We start from the raw sequence: 20,628 nt of genomic DNA on the forward strand, positions 1-20,628 counted from the left end.
ATTCAATACCTGCCGGCACAAAAATTTGCCTTTGCCCAGCAGCATCAGTGAGTCACCCATCATTCCTCTCTGCATCAGCCATCAGCATACTCATGGATCTGTAGGCAGACGGGCCCGGCTGATGACAAATATCCCCCTTCGTGTATAAATGATGACATATATTCAAAGAATCGCAGCCTTCCCCTGTTCTCCACTTTATTGTCCCGTTCAGCCCGGCTTAGTGAAATGAAGGAAAAGGGTGGTTGTCTTAGGCCATAACTCCTGTCATAACAGCCAGTCAGGTGAGCTCCCGGCTGCATTCAGCAGGCGTGTGTAGACTCATCCTTTTGCTAGTGACTTCACACAGACACTGTTGTGAATGTTTTCAGTGGCTGTTGGAGGCCTACAGGCTGCATTGTGATAACTCCACTGACTGCTTCAACAATGTGACAGCAGAGGAGGGCTGTAAAAACAGTTTGTCGCATTCATCATTCATTGCTATTGGAGCTTGGTCACACCAGCATTTACAGAAGCACAATTTTCAACCCCCCTGCCAGACGAGACTGTGATACTGGGTGATTCAGTGAACTTATTTATGCACAGCAACTACAGTAAGTTTGAAGATGGTGGAAAGACAGCTGTTTTAACAAGTGAACTACATAAACAGGGTTAAGGCTGGGAAAATTAAACCTAATACAATTACACCTTAATGAGATCAATAATATGACCTCCACATCTAAAATATAAGCAGCACCCAGCAGTTTATGGTGCATCATAAAGACTGGGACAGTTTTAGCTTGGCATATAAGTGTGGACTGGCAGGAATAATAGACAGTGGTTAAGTGGTACGTAATGATGAAGTCCAACAACCAACAATATATGTTTATGTATTTGTGCAGAACATACACAGTATAACAGGTGGGTGTGGCTACTGTGACATCACCCATCTGTGTCTGAAGTCTCGTCACCTCGAGCTGAGCATTTCCAGCAGGACATCTTGGCTGCAAAGAACAAATGAAAGGTGGCACTGACTAACATCTTGTGATTGATACACTGTTAGCCAATAAGCATGTGGTTTCATACTGCAGATAATTCTTAATTTTGAAACATAGTATCACCAAGATTTTAAGAATAGACTTTTTTTTCTCTATGCCCTGAAACAAGTGACTGAGTCCATAAACTTGGCAGGAAAGTATTTACAGAGGAGAAGCTATAAAACACTTCCCATGGACCTTCCTGGCCTGGAAGTCTTTCTGCAACCACAGTTATCACCATCTGGTGGCCATCAGAATGCAGCTTTAAGGCACCTTTAACACTGGCTTAATTTTTCTGACCCAGTAGCTCCGTCCATGTTTCTTACCATCGATGGTAGCCGACCCAAGTGAAGCAATCGAATGGGTCGCGCTTTACAGCCTCTAAACAAAAAGACAGCTATGGGTAAGATATGCTACTAAATGATCACGGTGCAGAGATACAGATAGCTAACCTAGCATGATGGACAGATTGTTGATTTATCTGACAAAAGTATTAAAGTTACAGAGAAAATGGAAAGAACCTGGCCCTGGTATTATTCTTTGTTCTGCTGCTCCATCTCAGCCTAGCCTTAGCCTCCTCTGCTTCTATCACATCCAGCCTTCATGTCCTTTTTCACAACATCCAGAACCTCCTCTGTGGTATTCCTCTTTTAATTCTGACTGACAGCTCCATATTCAAAATCCTTTCTCCAATATATTCACTATCCCTCCTCTGCACATGTATGAGCCATCACAGCATTGCCTCTCCAACTTTGTCTCCAAACTGATCCACCTGAGCCGTCTCTTTGAAACGCTCCTGGTCACTCCCAACAAGAATCTTACCATCTTTAGTTCTGCCACCTTTTTATCGAAATCAAGTAAAATACACCCACTAGGTTTCAGATTAAAATGGTATACCATTTTAGTTTAATCTAAGGAGCTTGGAAAAAAGTAATCGTAATCTTAGTTTAATCAAAACAAAAATTAAAATGTTAAAAGAGTCACTCATGAGCCCATGTGCTCAACTATTAAATTTACTGAACAGCTGATTAGCAGCCACTTTGGATATAGGGCTATAAAGGCTGTTTACATTAGGGGATTACATCAGTCAATTAAAGTATTCACTCAGCAAAGCAAATTTATCCAGACTTTAAATTGACACATGCATCTCTACGGCAGACACCTGCCATTGTTCTACTTTTGACAGAAAGAAAATGTGTGAAGATTTAATTTGGCAATATACAGATGGACTCAAGACCGTTTTTTTCTCCTTTTTTGTCACAGCTGATTGACGTAACACTAAAAAGAACAAGGGTTCGGCGGCTCCTTTAAAGAAGAAGCTCATTATGAACCCGATAGGCTTTACCAAACCCAGAACAATCCCTTTAAAGATTTCCTTTACATCTGAATCTGAGAGTCTCCTTGATGAGCAACAGACTCAGAGAAGACGCTGCCGGGAGTCTGTAACTGGCCTCTAAAGGACGCCTAGACCCATAACCGACTGCTCGACAGTGAAAGAGAATTCCTTCAGGCTACCATAATGACAGAAACCTCAAAGCAGAATATTTACATCTCTTATTTATAACCAGTTTGGGATCATTTCCCATTGCAAGTCATACATTTCAAGAATATTTTCTCTTTACATCTACAAAAATTAACTAAGCAACAAATTCGTTTAAATTGTTGCTCCACAAAAGCAAAAGAGAGAGAGATTAAGTCCCACACAGGCCCTGCTATAGATGAAACCCTAAATAACTGAGGCGGGAAAATGAAATGATAATAAATTCTGCCTATTCTGATGTGTGCCTCAGACGTCTGTGGTAGAGGGAAGGGACTTTAAATTCCTTCATCAAAGACGCAAAGAGTACAGCGAAATACTTTGCCATAAGGCAACCAGTAAATGGTGTTAACTGTAAATGGTATAAGGTTTAAGATCAACTTCAGACAGGTGAATGGATATGTGTGTGCACGTATATCATTTCCCTGGAATATCTTTATTTGTTGTTTTATGTTCGACCAACATCTCCCGGAGCTCCAAATGAAGGATTCATCACAAAGACAAGAGCACACAGAGCTTCGACGCTAATCAATTAATACAACCTCACACAATAACCCTGCTAACAGGCTCAAAAGCGGAGCACAAGCTTCACAAAAGTAGGATTAGCTCCATTAGCACAGGAATCTCAGAGGCAATTAACCTGCCGCAAGCAAAGCCCTGTCTCCGATTCCAGCGTGAGGCACCAAATGGCAGAGCGGGAGGAGGATGATAGTGAGGCCAAGTGACGAAGGACGAAGGGTGGGGGTGCTTTTGGAAAGCTCACCATGCCGGGGTAGAAAGAAAAAGGTGATTGGTTGTAGATAGTGACCTATACCAACAACTACCACCGAACATACAAACCAGAATGGACGACAGAAATGGAAGTTTACTTTTCCTCTGCTGCAACTTTCATTTCCCACGATTTCTGCTTTTCTTTCAAACACCGCTGCCACTGAGAGAATGACCACAACAGACAAAGCCAACACAAAAAGTTTTCCGTTCACACTTTTAAGAGCCTCTTGAGCCTCACTGATATTCCAGAAAACAATATAAGGCTGCGTCATCACAAATAATCTGCCAAGGAACAGCATAGGATGGAATAATAAAGGGAGGTGGGGGGAGGGGAGGGGGTATACAATACCCAAAGCTGGACGTGGAGTATACATTTACTCAAGTAATTTACTGAAGTACTTTATGTAACTGTCATGATTAAACTGAAAACTACAACAGTGTCAAAGGGTCCAAAACAGAAAATGCTGGGTACAAACTCAGGATCACGACAGTAATGTCATCTTATTCTGCGATACTTTAAATGTAAGTATGGTGCTTTGTATTCTCTACCATTTATTACTATGATTTAGTATAGTACAACTCTGCATAATAACTATGTTTTCCTCAAATATCTTTTAATTATTTAAGCAGTCTTTCACTTAAATACTTGACATTTGCTCGAGTTTATATATTACAGTTTTTGTTTTGTTTCACACTGCATTTACTTCTGATTAAATATTCTAATCTCTTAAATCCTTGAAACCTGAGAGATTATCTAGATCTTTGAACAAAGGAGCAAAATGTTTCTCACATAACATTAAACTAAATACTTGTGTTAAGTATTTAAAATTAACAATTATTTTGGAGCAGATTAGGATGTTTATTTAAAAAAAAAGAGTTGCATTAATATGTAGCACAGCTAGTCTTAAGTAAATCATGGTCTCGTTAAACTAACGACAGGGGCTGCATAAGACGGTGGGATTAGTGCCTGGGAATGGTGTGGTTGACAGTCAAAAGTCTGAAAGACAAAATATGACATTTCAGCACTCCCTACAGATCGGTCAGCTCTCTGGTGGATATTAGACAACCTGTTGGTAGTTCGTGTCACTCCAGGGAAGCGGCCCTATTGTTTGATGTTTTTTTTCTTAATAAGATGCATGAAAATGAAGAAAGCATGTTACAACTGTTCAGAAACTAAATAATTCATAAGCAAAATGATGACTGAGATTTATTTATTTATTTTTTGATTTCATATGAAGCTGAACAATGAAAATCCACCACGTCACTGTATTAGTAGTGATATATATATATATATATATATATATATATATATATATATATATATATATATATATATATATATACACCCACTTGGGTCCTCTGAATCACTAAACCATACACGTCGTGGTGGTGATGGCGTCTTTTGGAGCAATTTCAATGCAATTTTCTGGTAATTGTAATTAATTTCACAAACGGACAAACAAAAAGCAGTCTATGCATTATTTTTGGTGAGTCTGTTATTTTATATGCATGGCACATAGCACTGAGTATTTGAAAGTTGAGTTGAGTATTTGAAAAAACTATGTTTAGATTGGACCACTATAAAACCAAGAAAATTATGCTTAATAACATTTTTAAACAGCAAAACAACTGTGATTCGGGAAAAAGCAGTTGACTGAATAAAGTCAAATATGAGAAGCAATATAGTTATGAGGTAAACATTTTCTGTGTCAGGTGCAAGGTGTGTGAGCTGCTATGAGCCTTTAAAACACAACTTAAAATATCAAGTCTATCAAAATAAAATGGATACAATATGAATATAAAATATGAAAAGAAGTGCTTTGTTGGCTTTACGTGAATACACAGTTTGGACAGGGTAAGCCTAACAGACATGTTTCCTTATTCTCAGACATTTGAAGATCAATTAGTCAGTCAAAACTGGCAGAAATGAGTTTGATGTGACTCATTTTCAATGTTTTTTTACCACTCGGGTCTTTGAACTGGTTTACCTCCAATGCCTTGTTAAATCTCTGCGCTGACTTGATTGTTAATTTTCTCTAAAAAACTTTTACTTTGTGTAAGAAATTAAACTACTAAATAAACTGAATCTTAAATTCCTTTAACGATGTGTTACTCGTGGAGTGAAACAAGTAGGAAAAATTCATCAAACAAGAGCAGTAAATAGACCTCTTTAGGTCTCTGCACTAAATCACAGCCGAATCTTAAGTTTCACTTCTGCAGGCAAAGTGAAGTCTTCAATATAGTCTCTCTTGTTTGTTCATTCTTCCCTCTTTGTCCTCCTTGTTTGCCATTTGTGTGAGTGTGCACAAGTGTGTGTACGAGCGCAGACCCTTGTGTGAGGTAAACTCATCAGGGTCTTTTGTTGTTAAGTGCAATCCATGAATGCTACAATTCAGCCAGTGAGAAGATGATATTCCAGAAGGCTCTAAATAGATATTTGAGAGGCACTTTTGAAGTTATAATGACGAAAAAAAGTCTCCAAAGACACGAGAGCAGGTGGCCACGTTCAGCATTAAAACTTCACAACTTGCTGAACAGCAAGTGCTTACCTGCATTAAGCTCCATGGAGAAAACAAAGAGTATCCTGGGCTGAATTAGTGTTGGCAGTCTTCAGCGATGTGCCTCAGAAGTGACAGAACAATTCCCCTACAAAGCCCATAAAGGATTTCTCCTCCAAGCTGCTGGAGCAACGAGCCCGGGGGAGGTGTGCAGCCACTGAGGTCAGCCACAGGTAGAGGCTTCGGCGCTCTGCAGCAGCGTGATTGATCTGATCGCAGATTACCTCCTTGTGGCTGGTAGCGCGGGTTCAGAGCTGTGGATCTCTCCTGGGAGGGAGAGCTAGTGAACAGCCTGCAGCTCTGTGAGCAGAACTAGTCAGCCAGCAGCCTCTGTGTGGAGCATGATGTCACAGGTGTTAGGTTTCAGGGGAGGTTTGTGGAGGCCGAGAGGCGGGCTCTGTTCTGCTGCGAAGCTTTGGGTTTAACCCAGGGAAGGTGAGACAGGCTCCTCCCTCTTACTTTACCTGTTGTTAGCAGCGAAGAGCAACAGAAAAAAAGAGCACCAATCTACAAACCCTATTTTGATATACTTGTATCATAATATAACAATATGCTAAATAACATTATGTAATGTAATTGGAAGGACAGTTAAATTAAACAATCAGTAGATATACTGTCTCATTCCATTCTTAAATATTCAAATATGTCAAATATTTTCTGTTCAGCCAACTCTGACACTATAAAACTTTGAATCATATATATGTATATAAAAGAAGCTGCTTAAAAAATTAATTAAAATCATATTGGAAACATTGTTTTTGGTTCAGGTCTTCCTTGTGTATCACTGTCTTTTGTTTTTGCTACTTTGTTGTCTTTGCTGACTGAGCTTCCTTGTGTGATCACACTCTGCAGTCTTTTGCGGTTTTTTCTTGTTTGCTGTATTCTGCATTTCTCTCCTCTCCTTCATACAAAAAGCAAAAAACTTTTATGATTATATTTCATCAGCTCAGTTGTGCTGCACAGCAAGAGCAGCAGCTGGTCCTGGGAACATTTTTACTCATTACATATTCCCAATTCAGATCTTTGGGGTTTTGCTATATCATTTCACATTTGTTTCTGAGTAACACGTTTCTCCATGACTTTCAGAAAAAAAAGTCTTTGTTTGCTGCAGGGTCTATAGTCTTTGGTCACAGTGATCAGAAACTTATAAGGGATTAAATTGAGCTTTTAAATAAATTTGACTCTGTAAGTGAACGTCCCCACATGTGACTTTGACTCCTTTTCACAAAATAAAACAGGTTGTTTCGCACTGGCTTAACAAACAAAGCTTTATATCAATCAGAAATCACCAACTATGAGTCATCTAACACTTCTCTGAAAATAAACTGATTTCTATAAATGCCCAAATAAGCTTCCAAACTTTTGTTAGTGACGCGTTGGACAACAAATACCCACTGAGGTGATCGCTGAATGAAACTTGATATAAAAATGTTTTTGTCTTCCAAATAATCATCCAACAAAATGTGTCTGTAGGCATCGATGTTCTTCAAACTGCTCCATTATTTCTCTCGAGTCTCATGTAAACAAAGAAAACAAGCACAGTTCTTCCTCTGCACTTATACACAGAAACCTGTTTAGCTGACAGCTCAGGTCAATGAATGTGTGAAACCCTGACAAATCCAAAGTTGGTACCCAACTGCACAGTCACTAAAAATCTTATGTAGGTCCATAGTGCGGTAAGACTTGGCCTAACGGTGCGTTCACACCAAACGTGATAGAAGCAACCAAAAAGCGCCAGACGCCCCTAGCTGGTCGCGTGTACATTCGCACCTCGAAGCACGTCCAAAGCGAACTGGTCACGCTTTAAAATATGCAATTTTCACGCGCGTGAAGGGGAAATGTGGGAGGAAGTAGTGCCAGACAGAGCAGAGCAGCGGCGTAAAGGACGCTTTACACATTAGTCATTACAAAAATTTATTTGAAATAATATTAAGATGCTCAAACAGAAAAACATTAAACATAAATATATTAAATATAACTATTTACAGAGAGACAGGAATAAAAAGGACCCAGCTTAAAGTGGAAGAGCCTCAGGGAGAAGGAGGAGAAAAATAAGAACATTGTTTCTGCCCTGGAGAGCTGCTGCCTCATCAGAAAACTACTGATTGCTAGAATGAAGGGCTTTGGCTGGACCTGCCCCTTTGAACTAGGTCAGAGCATCACGTCACCAGGCTCCTGATTGGTTGTCGTGAGCGCAAACTGCAGTGCGTATTTTACTTCGCGCTTCAAACGCGCTACTTGGTTGCGCGAATCAGGCAGAAAAGCGTTTTCGCGACGCAAATCTGCTTCTGAAGTTTCGCGCGATCCCCAGTCGCGCTTCATCGCGCTCCTCCATTGACTTTACATGTAAACCTGAAGCTCTGGTCGCGTTTATCGCGTTCAGTGTGAACGCACCGTTAGCGGCCAAAGAAGGGCAGGAGACTGATGCTCTCTGGTGTAGCAAGTGATTTATTCACCATTTTTGTGACCAAATAGTATTTACAAAAAAAAATATAATAAACTCAACTCCATAGTTAACTCAGTTCAAATAAACATAACTGAACTTAAACCAACAGAAATTACAGTCACATGCACACAGCTACACTGACCTGGTCCTTGCTCTTGGAACACCTGCGTCCTTCTGCTTAAATAGTCCACTTAACTAAACACCCTCACCCCTGGACTATTCCATTAGGTAGATAAGGCAAACATTTCCCTACTTAATCCTATACTGCTACTCTTTCCTAGCAATAAAACTCTACGGTGTAATCAATAGATATTACAGCAATAAATCCATTTCTCTATAAACACACTCTAAAATCAACTTTATTAAATAAAAAGGATTCTCCCCCTTCTTCACCTGGTCTCTTCCTGTGACCTCAGATTAACCAGGAAACTATAAATACAGGAAGTGAAGCTACATTTCCTCCTTTTGTTCCTGGAACACAGGTAAGTAAGGTGAGTTCAACCTAAACAATTAACAATTGAAATAAATAACATGTTAATTTAACAAACTTGTCAGAATTGATTTAAACCAAGCTGTTATGTTACATAATCTGCAAAACATAAACAAACCCAGGACAGTACATGTTTGCCTGCTACAGAATACATATGAGATATGGCTAAATCAAAACAAGAATGTTAACTAAGAATATGGACAAATGGTGTTCTCACCCACTTTGTCACACATAAGATTTTTGGACAACAAGAAATCTTTTGTATTTTTGCCAAATTTAAATTTTTATCAAACAATAAACAAACTTTTGCTTTGATTTTAGGGCTTTAACAAACGCACATTTACATCGGATCCTCTGAAAATGGGGGACTATGTATAAATATGTCTGTAAATCGTAAACAGTTATTGAAATGCTTTTGTTAAAGCCTCTGAATAAAGCTAAAAGCATGCAGTCAAATCACATTTTGATTGATTTAAAACTTTGTGTTGGTGTAGAAAAAATCTCATTGTCCAAAAACGTATGGACATAACTGTAGATAAAGACTTAATTCTACTGTGACATTGAACACTTAAAAGTAAGCATATCCACAAAAGGCATACAACTGAATGCATCCTACTTCAGAGACAAAACTGGCTGTTTTAAGCAAATATGACCAACACAAGTTCAGCCCTATAAAATAGATCAGAAATATAATAACAAAATTCATCAAGTGATCAACAGATGAGGCAAAATTTCTACCAAAAGTAGTAACAGTAGAAAATCCATAATTTGGTGTGGAAAAGAAATTCACCCACTAAAGGCAGAGAGACAGAGACAAGTCGCTACAGCCAATATACTGTACAAGTTTCTGCTTGATTCACAAACCCTCAGATGGCATCACATGTCAGTCCGTTTTTTCCACAGTTTGATGTGTTTAAGCCTCACCAAAGAACCATTGGTTCAATGTTTTTTAAAGGGGCTTAAAACTTTTGATTACAGAAGAGTGATTTATCACAGCAGGACCTGGTTCAATGCAAGCAAGTCAGTGGCATTAAATCCATCAACAAAGACCATCTCTCTTTACCTCTGCTGCTGCTCTGATGGGGGTATCCATTTTAACTTAACATCACAGAGCAAATTTTCAAAAGCCTGCAGGCTCATGTTTCTCGCAAAGATTTATCATTTCAGCAAAATGAACTCCAGCAATTTCACAGGGTCAAAAGCCACATCAAACAAGCTGTAGTTCCCCTTAAAAGTGAGTGGCCACCTGGAAGAGTTCCTTTCCCTTATTTGAGTTACAACAAAGTCACCTGGCATCTGTGATTACTGACGTGAGCTGCCTCTTAATGACCCTCTGAAATCATAGATTCGGAAGCAGAATGTGTCAGGCTGAATACAATAATACTGACAGTGAACTATCCCCAAACTTCAAAATATTGGTTTGCAAAAGTCTGGAGGAAACGTTGAGGCTTACCCAGCTACTGAGCAGCTGGGTGCAATGCATCACTATTCTCCTTCGGGAAAAAGCTCCAACACCAACTTTAGGGGTGGGCTGTTCATATGAAACTTCTGACTGAATGCCAAAAACACGCATGCACCACCTCTGCAGTCAGCACACTGTTAGTCCAAACCAGAGCAAAGTGTACAAACAGTTTTAATATCAGTGCACACTGAGATAGTGTGAGGAGGGTAACAGCATGTAGTTTACTATGAAGCAGGTGGGGTCAGTTCAGAAAGCAATCATTCTGGACTTCCAGTGGGATCACTGGCGGGAGAAAAGGTGTTTGCTGGGTTGTAAGGTGCATCCAGAGACTGGACAGGTGCTTGACACAGACAACAATACCTACAAATTAGTTTTTCATAACACTGTGTACTACAGTGAAAAACAGGACTACACCTTTATTTACTTATTTAGTTATCACTGCTGAATTAAAAGGCTTGAGTACTGTGTGACATCTGTCAATATCTACATGGATATTAAAGATAACAGAGAAAAAAGGTGGACTGCTGACAAAACAGCTGGTTAAACTTAACATCGTCAGATAAATGTTTGTTGAGCCTGCACGTTTTATTAAAACAGACGTGGGAAAAGCTGATGTACCCTCAACATCATCAAGGCTTTCCTTGCTAATGTGCTAAAGGACTTAATAAAAATTTCTTACATCACACATATTGGCTAAGGTGGTTAGTCAGAGAAAACGTATATGCTACAGTGAAATCACCATCAGAGTGCTTGTTAACTTGCTAGTGCTGACTTTGTTTACACACATCACTCAGATGGCAACAGATCCCAGAGCAGAAAAGGACCGACAGCAGCAGCTTGTCTTACATGCTAGTCTCCTATCAGCTTCATCACGGACCAGAGGTTTATCCACATGTGCAAATAATCAGAAAAGGCTGTTGGCCTCATAGCTCGACAAGATCAAGCCACTGTTAGTGAGACAGACAAGCCAATGACACTGAGGGACACAGCAGCTTCCACTGGAACTGAAGGGACGCAGAATTAAGCCTGCTTCCTAAGACCGCTAACTGCAGTTGCAAGATGGGAGTAATTGAAAGGATGGCACAAAGAGGTAAAGGGAGAAACTTATGACACAGATCACTGTTTGAAATAACAGTAGAGAGATTGTGTTCTCTTTGTTTGAAATGTATGTATATTCATAGATTTAACTGATCAAGCAGTGCCTTCCTTGCTTGCCCTGACAGACTGTCACTGATACTAAGTAACGTGTGATAGTTTGCATCTGTTTCAATACTACTGTATGTGAAGCAGGCCGCCAGCTCAGGTCAGCTGCAGGTTTGCTGCTTGAGAAGAATCTGTCATAATCTCATTTTAACATGCTGCAAACACCACCACAGCCAGCATGGTCAAGAATGGTGCGCTCATGACCGATGAGACATCAAAACCAACATCAAGTGGCCATTTGAGGAATTTTAGCCCTTCTGTCTTGGCTTTTCAGCTCAACAAGCTTTGCCATTTCAAAAAGGCTCTGACTCACTTGTCTACAATATTGGCTATATTATAATTATCTCATTCTCGTCAAATCAAAATCAAATGAAGTATCATAATTGAGAAAAAAGCAGCAATGATGCAGCAGTCTTGGTCACACTGTCTACATCTATTAACTGTATCCTGTTTACATTTTACAGAATAACAGTTCTGTTGAACGTGTGCTTGTCAGAATGAGGACATGTATTTAAAACAACCTGAATGAACACAACATATACTGATGAAGGATGCTCAAACCTTCTGACTCTGATCACTGAATGATGTTTTTGTAATTGAGCATGAACTTCAATTATCTTCTAATATGTTCTCATCACATCTTTCAAATCATTATTAAAGAGCTGTAATCTATGGCTATTAGATTTTCATTTGGCTCTGCTGCTCTCTATTTTTAGCCTGAGCGCTGTCATTGTGACATGATGGTGCTTAATATAGCCCGTAATATGAATACTATCACGCAGGCATCAATGAGATACAGTATAGATCGACTGTCTCCAGGAAGAACGTGACATGAGTATGACATCAAAGCATTTAGACCTCGGCAAAAACATCAATACACGGACGAATCAATATGAGTTTTGAAAATCCTGACGAAGGCAACCTGCAGGGCTCCATCAAGTGCGCCACAGGCTCTGAAAATAAGATTCAAGGGTTCTTAATTTACTAAACACCATGCCACAAAATTTACTTGAACACCTTTGGAAATAAATGCAGCAAGGCTATACATATATAAACACCCATCTCGCCCCTACGGGTGGTTTATCCTTCAAGCTCGGGTCCTCTACCAGAGGCCTGGGAGCTTGAGGGTCCTGCGCAGTATCTTAGCTGTTCCCAGGACTGCGCTCTTCTGGACAGAGATCTCCGATGTTGTTCCCGGGATCTGCTGGAGCCACTCGCCTAGCTTGGGAGTCACCGCACCTAGTGCTCCGATTACCACGGGGACCACCGTTACCTTCACCCTCCACATCCTCTCGAGCTCTTCTCTGAGCCCTTGGTATTTCTCCAGCTTCTCGTGTTCCTTCTTTCTGATGTTGCTGTCATTCGGAACCGCTACATCGATCACTACGGCCGTCTTCTCCTGTTTGTCTACCAACACCACTATGTCCGGTTGGTTAGCCACCACCATTTTGTCCATCTGTATCTGGAAGTCCCACAGGATCTTAGCTCGGTCATTCTCCATCACCCTTGGGGGAATCTCCCATTTTGACCTCGGGACTTCCAGGTTATACTCGGCACAGATGTTCCTGTACACTATGCCGGCCACTTGGTTATGGCGTTCCATGTATGCCTTGCCTGCTAGCATCTTGCACCCTGCTGTTATGTGCTTGATTGTCTCGGGGGCATCTTTACACAGCCTGCACCTGGGGTCTTGCCTGGTGTGATAGACCCCAGCCTCTATGGATCTTGTACTCAGAGCTTGTTCTTGTGCTGCCATGATTAGTGCCTCTGTGCTGTCTTTCAGTCCAGCTTTGTCCAGCCACTGGTATTTCTGGATATCAGCCACCTCCTCTATCTGCCGGTGGTACATACCGTGCAGGGGCCTGTCCTTCCATGATGGTTCCTCGTCTCCCTCCTCTTTCTTGGGTTTCTGCTGCCTGAGGTATTCACTGAGCACTCGGTCAGTTGGGGCCATCTTCCCAATGTATTCTTGGATGTTCGTTGTCTCATCCTGGACTGTGGTGCTGACACTCACTAGTCCCCGGCCCCCTTCCTTCCGCTTAGCGTACAGCCTCAGGGTGCTGGACTTGGGGTGAAACCCTCCATGCATGGTAAGGAGCTTTTTTGTCTTGATGTCAGTGGCTTCTATGTCCTCCTTTGGCCAGCCTATTACCCCAGCAGGGTACCTGATCACGGGCAGGGCGTAGGTGTTGATAGCCCGGATCTTGTTCTTACCGTTCAGCTGACTCCTCAGGACTTGCCTGACCCTCTGCAGGTACTTGGTGGTTGCAGCTTTTCTAGCGGCCTCTTCATGGTTCCCATTCGCCTGCGGGATCCCCAGGTACTTGTAACTGTCCTCTATGTCTGCAATGTTGCCTTCTGGTAGTTCAATCCCCTGAGTTCTGACTACCTTCCCTCTCTTTGTTACCATCCGACTACACTTCTCCAGCCCGAATGACATCTCGATATCATTGCTGTATATCCTGGTAGTGTGGATCAGTGAATCGATGTCTCATTCACTCTTGGCATACAGCTTGATGTCATCCATGTACAGGAGGTGGCTGACAACTACTCCGTTCCGTAGTCGGTATCCGTAGCCAGTCTTGTTAATGATCTCACTGAGGGGGTTCAGGCCTATGCAGAACAGCAGTGGGGACAGAGCATCTCCTTGGTAGATCCCACACTTGATGGTGACTTGTGCTATGGGTTTGGAGTTGGCCTCTAGTGTTGTACGCCACATCCCCATTGAGTTCCTGATGAAGGCTCTTAGGGTCCTGTTGATCTTGTACAGTTCTAGGCATTCCAGTATCCAGCTGTGGGGCATTGAGTCATAGGCCTTCTTGTAATCAATCCAGGCAGTGCACAGATTGGTCAGTCTGGTCTTGAAGTCTCGGCTGACTGTTCTGTCTACCAGTAGCTGGTGTTTTGCGCCTCTGGTATTCTTGCCAATCCCTTTCTGTGCCCCGCTCATGTATTGACCCATGTGCCTGTTCATCTTAGCCGATATGATGCCTGACAGGAGCTTCCATGTAGTACTGAGGCAGGTTATTGGTCGGTAGTTAGATGGGACCGGTCCCTTCTTGGGGTCCTTGGGGATCAGGACTGTCCGACCTTTGGTTAGCCATTCCGGGTGTCTCTCGTTAACTAGCAGCTGGTTCATTTGTCCTGCCAGACGCTCGTGGAGTGCAGTCAGCTTCTTCAGCCAGTAGGCGTGAACCATATCGGGCCCTGGTGCTGTCCAACTCTTCATACTGGAGACCCTTTCTTGGATATCTGCCACTGTGATGGTTACTGGACCCTGTTCAGGGAGGTCGCTATGGTCTGCCCTCAGATCCACTAGCCACCGAGCATTGCCGTTATGGGTTGTGTCCTTCTCCCATATGCTCTTCCAGTATTGCTCCGTCTCCAGCCTTGGTGGTGCTGTTCTCTTATTGTTCCCTTGCCACTGAGAGTACACCTTTGCTGGTTCTGTGGAGAACAGCTGGTTTATTCTCCTGCCTTCTATCTCTCTGGTGTAGCTCCTCAAGCGGCTGGCCAAGGCTGTGAGTCGTTGCTTGGCAGTTTCCAAGGCCTCAGGTATGGACAGCTTGCTGTATTTCTTATGCACCTTCTTTGTCGCACCTTTCTGCAACTCCGTTAGTTGGCTAACCTCCCTCCGTGCTACTTTGATCTTGCCCTCTAGCCTCCTTCTCCATGGAGGGTACTGCCCCTTGTGGTTGTTCAACTTATAGCCAAGCATCTCACTGATCACTGCTGCCGTAGTGTAGATCAGCTTGTTAGTGTCGGTAATCGTGGTTGTAGGTATCGTCCGTAGTGCTGCATTAACATCATCTAGCTGACCTTCTGAGGGTACTTCATGTAATCCAGGTTTCAAGCTTGGCCATGATCCTATCTTTTAGGTCAGTTCCTCTCGCACTCAACGATCCTTCTCCTATCGCATTTGGGGCTATGTACCCAATCTCGGGTGGGGGTGATGATATCTCCCCCCTGACCTGGCGTCCTGACTCCTCCTTGCCGTAGCATTTATGTTGTACCTCGTCAATCTCTAGCTGTGAGAGCAGTCCCTTCTTTCGAATGTTGGAACACTGAGCTACTAGTTGTTTCGCCGTCATTGTGGATGTTGGGTATCGAAGAATCCATAGGTCCCTCATCCTATTCATGTAACTCCTTCCGCCAGGGTTACTTGCGTAGTAGCATTCCAACAACGCCCTGTTTTCGTCTCTTGATAATATATATATTATCACGTATAGGGTGATCGTGGCTCAAGAGTTGGCAGTTCGTGTTGTAATCGGAAGGTTGCCGGTTCGAGCCCCGGCTCCGACAGTCTTGGTCGTTGTGTCCTTGGGCAAGACACTTCACCCGCTGCCTACTGGTGGTGGTCAGAGGGCCCGGTGGCGCCAGTGTCCGGCAGCCTCGCCTCTGTCAGTGGTGGCTGTGGCTACAATGTAGCTTGCCATCAGCAGTGTGTGAGTGAATGGGTGGATGACTGAATGTGTAAAGCGCTTTGGGGTCCTTAGGGACTAGTAAAGCGCTATACAAATACAGGCCATTTACCATTTTACCAATCTGGCACTTGGGATATCTTACTTCACAAAAGCAACACAAAACTTTGTAGTTTAAGGACTAAACTGGAGTTCACCAAACTGATGGGGAGCATCTAACATTCCTTGAACCCATGTGCTTAAACCACCTTGTAAAATTATGTTAGAAATCACCATACCTCACTTTTGTGAGTCATTAAAAATTTCCCATCTTAAGCTGTTTTTACATTTGCAGTTCAGTTCTGAACTTTTCTATACATTTGTGTTCACATGCACTTTTGCCCAGTGGTGCATGTGAAGCACAAATATTCAACACAGTCAATACAAGGTCTTTAACTTCTCCATTCCCAAAACCATGTGATTGCATTTGTGCAGATGTGAGAACAGTGCTGGAAATAATTTGATTTCATGTCTTGTACGCTCCACTCACCTACACCAATGTGCTACAGGTGAGAGAGGATATGTTGGGCCAATGCAGCACCTTGATTCAACAAAGGCTACATTGTCCCTTGAGTTTCTGATAGCACTTTAGCAGTGAAAAACATCACCCTGTCATCTTTTACTATCAACCTGTCGTCATATTTCTGTGACAGGCCACTAAAATATCTGTATTAATACAAACAGCTACAGAGAAATTGCCACAATACTGACAGGCATGGATGAAATGCACAGAGTTGCACTGACATATTTTTTGGCATGAGAAATGTTAACTGCTTCTAGCAACCATGACTTCACCTGAAACTGAAAACGACACTGGCTGCAGAGATACTTCACTCAATACTACTGCTTTGATAAATGGAAAATAACACCCCATTGAAACCTGATGTCAGGCTACATTAATGTGAAAGAGAAACACCATAATTCAGTCTATAAGAACAGCTCCAGTGACAAACACAATGTAACAGTTTTCCTTTTTGATATTGAAGGTTTTCTACAGAATGCAATGATCTCTCTGCGTGGAGTGAGTGCAGCATCATTTTCTGCTTTCTGTTGGTGACAGTTAATGCCGGGAAGGTATTCTGCAGTGTGGACACACTAACGGTAATCAGTGTGGTTGTGTTGCCTCATGAGATTAGCAAAGTCACAGAGTGGAGATTTATGCCTGGGCAGCGTGATGCACAGAGTGCCATTATCCTCCACAGAATGCATTAACATTTTCTTTCTCTAATTACAAATACAGCCTCTGTTCATCAGCGGATAATTAAAGGTCTGTCTAAAGGTTTCCTGCTGGCTCTGACAGTCACACACAATGCTCTGTGAGCTGTTGCTCAATCTGAGGAGACTTCACAATCTGTCCAATCAAACCTTCCTTCACTTTGAAACAGTTTGCTTCCCACGGTTGATACTTCCACAAGAGCTGATGAGGAGAACACACAATGAACAGAAACAAAATACTAAAAACAAGCACTCATCTCTTTTTTACTCCCTCACACAGTAAGATAGTAGCAGATAGCACACAGGATCTAGTTTGGGCTTTGTCTTAAGGCAAACATTGGTAATATGCAGCCATGCATATGCCTTCACTTGGTTCCTGTATTGATGTCCAAAGTCATCCTACAGACTACCATCCATGCAGACACATTCTCCCCTGCCACCACCTTGCAGACTCTTCTCGTTCAGATTCAACTTTCTGCATAAGATAACTGTTTGCACCTTTGTCCACACTTATATGTCACTCTATGTTCTTTACTCTTCTTGAATAATGTGTTCACCACATGATTTAAGATTAAGTATGTGATCAATACATGCTTCCATGCTTTTGCCATCCTTTTGACCAAATCCACTACCATCTGTCCTTCCGCATGTCTCTCCTTAACTTCATACCTATATAACACCTCCTCTTCATCACCTCTGTTCTCTTAACCTACATGTGCACTGAAGCTCGTTCTCTCCACCCCCCGGGAATACTCTCTACCACTTCACCCAACAAACGTCAAACTTTCTTGGACATCCAACCTGTGAGGCATGTGCACTTACATCATTCAACATCACACCCTTGATTTCCTTCACGTCTTCTTAGTAATAAAGAACTTTACATGTAATACACTAAACCTTTGTATCATGTTTACTGTGTCATATCTATGGTGTGGTTTCACAATTAAGAAGAGCATAAGGTTTAGATAAGTGTTCAACCCTGTAAAATGATTTCTCTTCTTTCTTTTCTTTTAATTAACATTTAAAATGCACAAAGAATGTAAAGGTTTTAATTCTGTGGCTGGACTGCATCTCTTCTATATCACTGCAGGATCATCTTTTAGTTTTGCTCAGGTTCACACATCATACCAGTCAGCTATTGGACCAGGATTAGCATCCAAAATAGTTATGATATCACAAATCTTAGGGTATGTTCAATTTGAAAACAGCATGCCACAGTTTCCAGGTTGAATTACACGTTTTCTAGAAACATATAATTTGGTGGGTGTGTCACAGATGTTACACAAACAGCAGAAATGTGTACATAAACCCAGCTACATTAAAAGGCAGTGCACAGCTGCCATAGTATGAATCTTCATTTCACGTCTTTCGATTCAAATAAACGTTTTGCTCCTTTTTGTCATGGCTGAACATCCTGCCAGACAAAATGGCTTTAACCGAAATTCAAGTTAAGCGCTGCGAAACTTTCTTCTTTCAGCAGATGAACTGAAGTGTCACACTCTGAATGTATTCAGCACAGTGAAGCTCCCACATCTAACAGAAGCAAAAATGATCAAAACACATTGTTGAGTGCCGAGGATTTAAAGGCTTAAATTACAGCAACTGCACTTTTGAGAAGAGTTGTAAATTCTTGTCTCTTGCATGAAAGTTAGACGTGCAACACATTCATCCGCCAACCTGAACTCTTCTGAATTACCTCCAGCTTTGGTTTAAGGAAGAATGCACTTACATTACTTCTAGATATAAACAAAGGGTGCAGGGTGTTGAGTTATTTTGGTAGCTTCAGTCTTCAGTCAGAGTTCCAACAGACCTTTCACCGTAAATAAAACAACAACAATCTTGAAATTTGTGGTTTAGCTGGTTCAGTGACCCTCTACGTGTCACACAAGTCGTTTCATCAGTATGAAACTTTGTGTCCAGTGATCGGTTCCAACTGGAGCAGGTTACGTTTATTTTCAAAAACTGATTTAATCCTGCACGCTAATTATTCCCTTCCAGCATGACACAAACAGGTACTTAACATCTTTGTGCTCCACGTCTGTGCTTTTTGGGTATTGAAACTTGGAAAATCGACATGTCAGCACATGTGAGGGATGATGGAAACCTTGATGTGCGGGGAAGAAGCAGCAGCAGTGTGCTCCAACGCTAATACTCGCAATCTGAGCCACATGACTGCCACAACAGGCTCCTGTATAATTCTTCTCATGCAGTCAAAAGCACTCCTAATATCCACAGGAATCTAAATGTGTTCATCAGTAACAATCACCAGCCCCCTCTACAAAACACGCCTGATGATCTATGCTGATGATGTTTTCTAGTACTTCATAACGCCCACATAGTCCATGGATGTGCCATGCCAGGGGGCCATAATAATGAGGTGATAACAACCCACATGTTTGTTAGAGCTGATGCTGCAGGTTGGCAAAGTCACAGTGAGCTCCACATCTACTCACACCTGTCTAGGCTCTCTGCCCCGACATGAGAAGAGATGCAAAATGAAATGCGATGACAGGAGCAGCTGCTACAGGAAAGCGTGTTCTGTACTGATGTTACTGTACTGATGCTGAAAGCACATCACTGGTTTCAGAGCTGTAACCAATGTGAAATTATACCTTTAAATAAAATAGGTGTTGATTTGTTAGCTCGGGATTGATAAGGAAGTCTTTTATTCATGCACAGGTAATGATTTCAACCAAGTCACTAGCAGAACCTCGATGGTTAAGATTGGGTTTTCTTTTAGCCATGTATACAGTCTTTTACATTTTCGCATTAGTTTTCTGCTATCAGCTGTTGCATTCGGGTGTTTCAAACACTGAAAAAAAATCTATAAGAGATGGCTAGTACCCAAACCCTAACCCTACACGGGCCACCACCAGGGGGCAAGAAGCTGAAACATGATGCCAATGTGGAAGTGGCAAAAGCTACAATTAAGGCTGCTTCCAAACTCAGTCTCTGGTGTTAAAAAATGTCCAAGTATGTAGCAATCAAAAGTTCATTTACAGTCTGGCATAAAAAAAAATAGTCTCAACCGCCATAAAAAATCTGAGTTGGCTATTTTTTTTACCCATTTTTGTGCCTCACATTGATTGACAGTTATCAGGACACTGGCAAACAAAGTGGGGGAGCTAGGGTTGGATTTTAGCCTTATTTATAAGACAGTGCCTTTAAAATCAAGACTTCTACACACACGCACACATATATATGATCCAGGACAACAGAAAGCGTTTATAGTTTTGAGTCAGTTTTAGAATCAGTCTACAATCGAGCAGGAATGAATTAAGCACCAATCATGAAACAACTAGAGCACAGTCCCACGAGGCTGTTGTCTGCATCAAAGTAAAAGTGCTAGTTTTGCAGCTGATGATCTCAGATTGTTGTTCTAAGTGTCTGACAACATTATAGAAGGGATCCCTAGAGAGATACATTTCACATCAAACACAAGTCTCACTCAGAAATCTCGCTGGAGGAGCGTT

The 20,628-nt window shown here is 41.8% G+C and overlaps 1 protein-coding gene across 23 annotated transcripts in view; it reads right to left on the bottom strand.

The window, feature by feature from the left end:
* The window catches only part of ptprfa (protein tyrosine phosphatase receptor type Fa), a 330,493-nt gene that overhangs the window by 252,264 nt on the left and 57,601 nt on the right, over nt 1-20,628 (bottom strand). The window contains exon 1 of one of the 23 annotated variants that reach the window (XM_019345877.2): nt 5,871-6,194. The exons of the other annotated variants lie outside the window; for them this stretch is intronic. The gene's annotated coding sequence lies outside the window, so the exon portion shown is untranslated. Of the gene's footprint in view, nt 1-5,870; nt 6,195-20,628 lie in introns of those variants that run through there. 23 annotated transcript variants of the gene reach the window in all.

The sequence above is a fragment of the Oreochromis niloticus genome, linkage group LG15, assembly GCF_001858045.2.
Source record: "Oreochromis niloticus isolate F11D_XX linkage group LG15, O_niloticus_UMD_NMBU, whole genome shotgun sequence".
In the NCBI taxonomy this organism is placed as follows: domain Eukaryota; kingdom Metazoa; phylum Chordata; class Actinopteri; order Cichliformes; family Cichlidae; genus Oreochromis; species Oreochromis niloticus.